The sequence below is a fragment of the Bos mutus genome, unplaced genomic scaffold, assembly GCF_027580195.1.
Source record: "Bos mutus isolate GX-2022 unplaced genomic scaffold, NWIPB_WYAK_1.1 CTG207, whole genome shotgun sequence".
NCBI lineage: Eukaryota > Metazoa > Chordata > Mammalia > Artiodactyla > Bovidae > Bos > Bos mutus.
This window is the reverse complement of record NW_027219526.1, coordinates 304,781-310,540: the sequence shown is the minus strand read 5'-3', so window position 1 is coordinate 310,540 and position 5,760 is coordinate 304,781. Positions and strand designations below refer to the sequence as shown.

Here is a 5,760-nt window from a genome sequence, read left to right as displayed (position 1 = left end):
CGAAAAAGTTGGCTTAAAGCTCAACATTCAGAAAACGAAGATCATGGCATCCAGTCCCATCACTTCATGGGAAATAGATGGGCAAACAGTGGAATCAGTGTCAGACTTCATTTTTTTGGGCTCCAAAATCACTGCAGATGGTGATTGCGGCCATGAAATTAAAAGACGCTTACTCCTTGGAAGAAAAGTTATGACCAACCTAGATAACATATTGAAAAGCAGAGACATTACTTTGCCAACAAAGATCCGTCTAGTCAAGGCTATGTTTTTTTCCAGTGGTCATGTATGGATGTGAGAATTGGACTGTGAAGAAAGCTGAGCGCCAAAGAATTGATGCTTTTGAACTGTGGTGTTGGTCTTCTCCAACACTCTTGAGAATCCCTTGGACTGCAAGGAGATACAACCAGTCCATTCTAAAGGAGATCAGCCCTGGGATTTCTTTGGAGGGAATGATGCTGAAGCTGAAACTCCAGTACTTTGGCCACCTCATGCGAAGAGTTGACTCACTGGAAAAGACTCTGATGCTGGGAGGGATTGGGGGCAGGAGGAGAAGGGGACGACAGAGGATGAGATGGCTGGATGGCATCACTGACTCGATGGACGTGAGTCTGAGTGAACTCCGGGAGTTGGTGATGGACAGGGAGGCCTGGCATGCTGCGATTCATGGGGTCGCAAAGAGTCGGACATGACTGAGCGACTGAACTGATCTGAAACTTAATGAGTCCCTACTGAAATCCATTAGTTATTTCAGAAATGCAAACTAAAATAAATACCATTACACTGAATAGCTTTTACATATAACTTTGTCTACTTGAGCATTTCCATAGGATAAACTTCTATAGGTAGCTCTGCTGGGTCAATGGTTAGATACACTTTAACTTTTCATATGTACTACCAAACCATTCTCTGAAATGGCTGTTCAATGTACATTCTCAAAACAGTGTTCAGAGGTAGCATTTCTCAATACTATCCCCACCCCAGATGCTTTTAAGTCTTTGCCAATCTGATAACAAGGAATATCTAACTGTGGTTTGTACTTCATTGATTGGGAGGAAGACTGAATATTTTTCATGTTATCGGTAATTTGATTTCTTCTTTAAGAACGGCACAAATTTCACTAGATTACATAGGGATGGTTTATTTTTTTAATGGAGTATAGAGAATAATGAACTTACACTATGGAAATCCTTAATCCTAGGTATTACTGTCAAAGTTATATGGCCCACAAGGAACATTCTATTTCACTTCACATTCACCTGGTGAACACATCATTTGCTTACAATCTAATTCTACAAGGCTTGTGTCATTTGGAGGGAGTAAGCTGGTAAGTAAATGCCCCCGTGTCCTTGCAAATGAACAGCATCAGCATTACTCGGGCGTGACAATGATATGCAGAACCATTATGCCCAGGCCATATTAAAGTCCTGCACCCAGATCTCAGCACAGCAACTAAAGAGGGAGCTGGAGAGCTTGGAAGGGGTTCAAAGCAGAGCCACGAAGTTGATTAAAGGGCTTGAAAAATGAGAACTGGGAGGGAAGGTTGAGAGAACTGTGATTATTCAGGCTTGAAAACACTTGAAGGCTGAAGGGTGAATTAATAATGGAATCCCAATAAATGGAACTCTTACACGGTAGATGGTGATTGGATATTTTCTAAAGGTTCTGAGGCATCAGAAATTTAGTTATATGCAGAGCACCTTTTCCTGAGAGTAATCAAACTGTCTCAGGGCCAAAGGCATGTGCCCGGAAATCTAGAGGACGTAGCTCAGGAAGCTGCAGTTGCTCTTTCAGGGCAGCAGGTGCCATTTAATGCATGCTTGTGACAATGAAAGACTCCCGAGTATAACCTGGAATGGAGCGGCGGGGAGGCAATAAGAGAACGAAGGAGTGTTTACTCTCAGAAAGGTGGCGGGGGTTGTGGGGTGGAGAAAAAGGAAGGACTGGTAGGACACAATGAGGGCAAAGTAAGGAAAACGAGCGGCCACAGGAAAACATGTTTCTTCCCTTTTACTGTTTGTACAGCGGATCCACTTAGATATTCGAGTTGGAGAACATGACCTTGATGCAGCCATTACTCAAGCAAAGGACAAAGTTAATGAAGTTAGCTTCAAGCTTGAACATCTAATCGAGCAAATTGAGCAAATAGTCAAAGAACAGAACTATCAAAGGGTCAGTCTGCCTAATCAGCTTACAATCCCTCTTCCTGCCAGGAACATGATTCTTGACTAAGCCCCCGAACCAGGGAAAGAGTAAGCTGCCTGTTTCCTGGGTTTATCCAGGGCTGTGTGGATGTGCAGGGCTGGTGGGCGTGCTCTTCCGCCGTCTGCTGGCCTGTGAGCTCCTCTAGGAAAGGGACTGCGGCTCGCTTGCCTCAGGGCTGTGAGCTCACAGATGAATATATAAGGGCTTCCAACACACCCCGGAGAAGGCGATGGCACCCCACTCCAGTACTCTTGCCTGGAAAATCCCATGGATGGAGGAGCCTGGTAGGCTGCAGTCCGTGGGGTCGCTAAGCCTCGGACACAACTGAGCGACTTCCCTTTCACTTTTCACTGTCCTGCACTGGAGAAGGAAATGGCAACTCACTCCAGTGTTCTTGCCTGGAGAATCCCAGGGACAGGGGAGCCTGGTGGGCTGCCGTCTATGGGATCGCACAGTCGGACACGACTAAAGCGACTTAGCAGTCCAACACACCCTGTGCATCTGCAGTCGAGGGTGCCCACTTTCTACAGCATTATTTTGTTCCTGTGATGTTATGTGTTTCCCAGGTCACTGTGTTCAGCGGACCCTGGTTGGATGTGGGCCTGAATCTGCCCCCACTCACTAACCTTCTGTTGTCTCTAAGCTTCAGCTTCCTTATCTGGAAAATAAAATGAGCCCAGTGCCCAGCTTAAAGTAAAGTAAGAACTGGAATGATAAAAAAAAGTATCAATTAGGTAACATACACTTTGATGCTAACAAATAAAACATATGAAGTAACAGATCAAATACTTGATATTTTACACCAAAATATGACGCCTCCTCCTTATCTTTGGCTAAAAACACACCTTAACTTAGAAAAATCAGACACTGCTCTTTGGCATAAGATATTACCTGAGTGACATTAAGTACCTTGAATGTATACAGCACCTTCCCCTCAAATTCATGCATGAAGCACCTTAAGAAACCTAACCTGCATATTTCTCTTCTATATAGGACCGTGAAGAAAAATTTCGAATGACCAGTGAAGATACAAACAGCAACGTCTTATGGTGGGCATTTACACAAACATTAATCTTTATCTCAGTTGGAATTTTCCAAATGAAGTCCCTTAAAGACTTCTTCATAGCTAAGAAACTTGTATAAAAATAAAAAAATAAAAGCAAATAATTACCTTCTACCTTGCATAATGTTTGAGTTAATAAAATATATTCGTAAGTGTCATTATTTTCTGATTTCAAAGACATCTAAGGTTGGAACTGATGTTATAGCATTGTAACACTGATAAAATGTCCAACAGTCACGTATGAATGTGAGAGCTGGCCTACAAAGAAGGCTGAGCGCCGAAGAATTGATGCTTTCAAACTGTGGTGTTGGAGAAGACTCTTGAGAGTCCCTTGGACTGCAAGGAGATCAAACCAGTCAATCCTAAAGGAAATCAACCCTGAATATTCAGTGGAAAGACTTACGCTGAAGCTCCACTACTTTGGCCACCTGAAGCAAAGAGCCGACTCACTGGAAGCCTCTGATGCTGGAAAAGATTGAAGGCAGGAGAAGGAGACAACAGTGGATGAGATGGTTGGATGGCATCACCGACTCAATGGACATGAGTTTGAGCAAGCTCTGGGTGTTGGTGAAGGTCAGGGAAGCCTGGTGTGCTGCAGTCCATGGGGTCACAGAGTCCAGTCATGACCGACAGACTGAACAACAACACTGATAAAATGTCATTTTAACAATACAGCTTCTGAGTTTGACAGAATAAACACATGACCCTGTTTTTAAATTTGGACTAGATCAGCCCTGTCCAATAGAAATAAAATGTGAACCATATACATAAATTTAAAGTTTTCTGGTTGCCACATTAAACAAGGTTTTTTAAAGAGTAAAATTAACCCTAGTGACATATACTTACCCAATACATCAAATACATTACCATTTTAACATGTAATCAATACAAAATGACGAATGAGATAGTTTACTTTTCTTTTTGATAAGAAGTCTTGGAAACTCAGGTGTATTTTGCAATCAAAGCACATCTGAACTTGGACCCAGTCCCATTTCAAGGTCCAATGGCCACAGGACGCTCCCAGCTGCAGCCTGGGACAGAGGGGTACATATTTTCCCTAAACCACTCCAGTCAGAGTCATCCTGAATCTCTGAGTCTTCCTGTTTCCCTGAAAGAAGGCCACTTTTCTCCTTTTGCACAGAGACTTCCTCTGAACTAAGTTTGTTCTGCAGGTCCCACCTGATCCCCCTCCACCTGGATCAGGGTGATGGAAACGGCTCTTCCATGGAGAGCATGGGGCATTCCATGAGGTGTGAAATAATATGAAGGTAGCTTCCCTTCATTTTCTCTAATTTTCTTTTTCCTTTGGACTGCACAGCATGTGGAATCTTGGTTCCCCAACTGGGCATGGAACCCACATCACCTGCACTGGAAGCCCAGAGTCTCAACCACTAGATGCTCAGGGAAGTCCTTCTCTAAATTCTAAATTAATTACAAGTTCCTTGCTAAGTCACTTCAGTCGTGTCCGACTCTGTGCGACCCCATAGACGGCAGCCCATCAGGCTCCCCTGTCCCTGGGATTCTCCAGGCAAGAACACTGGAGTGGTTTGCCATTTCCTTCTCCAATGCATCTAAGTGAAAAGTGAAAGTGAAGTCGCTCAGTCATGTCTGACTCTTAGCAACCCCATGGACTGCAGCCTACCAGGCTCCTCCGTCCCTGGGATTTTCCAGGCAAGAGTGGGGTGCCATTGCCTTCTCCTACAAGTTCCTTAGAAGCTACAAAAAATAGAACAGTCCTTTCCATCAGCTCTCCTATCTCTTTGTAAATGGGAAACAATCTTTTTTAGGTCAAGACTTTCCATATGCCCATGCCAGAGGCAAGCAAGGCCCTGGCCCCGCCTGGCCCATCTTCACCATGTGACCAGGTCAGCTGGTCCTGGGCCCCAGTGACACCCTACCCTGATCCACCAAGCCCTCCTGTCACCCTGTCCTGGCCCACTGATCTTTTAGAACCCCACCCCAGGGTTCCCGGCCCCTCACCTCCTGTTCCTCTGACCCCACTGGTCCCTCATGGCCCAGGGCCTCTCCTCTCCCACCTCCAGTCTGCAGCCCTCAAGGCCCCTCACCCTTCCCCACCACCACCACCACAGAACAAGGGCCTCGTGACCGGTCAGCTCAGCGCAGCGCGCTCAAGGCCGGCACACGTCCCGTCTCCCTGTGGCCACCTCCACCCTTCGCCCGGGCACTGCCTCCTGTGAGGCCGCGGCCCCCGGGAGGGTCCCTGAGACTCGGCAGCCTCGGCGCACCCACCTCGGCGCCGCCGGGGGGCCCACACGGGTCCGGGAGTACCACGCGCCGCAGCGCTGGAGTGAGTCGCGGCCGAGACAACCCGCAGACGGCAAAGTGGAATCCTCACCCCGTCCCTTCCTGCTTCGGTACCTTACGGGCGCCTGTGGGCGGGAGCGGCAGGCTCTGGCGCGCAGGCGCGGAGTCACGGCCTCGGGCCGGGCTCAGATCCCGCGCGCAGGTCTCGCGTGGCTCTCGCGTGACGGCGG

General features: G+C 46.9%; 1 long non-coding RNA gene across 1 annotated transcript; it reads left to right on the top strand.

The window, feature by feature from the left end:
* Positions 1-1,196: 1,196 nt before the first annotated feature.
* Positions 1,197-3,329, top strand: LOC102282606 (uncharacterized). Its single transcript, XR_314772.3, has 3 exons — positions 1,197-1,324; positions 2,023-2,169; positions 3,196-3,329. It is a non-coding gene; the product is annotated as an uncharacterized lncRNA (long non-coding RNA).
* Positions 3,330-5,760: the final 2,431 nt, after the last annotated feature.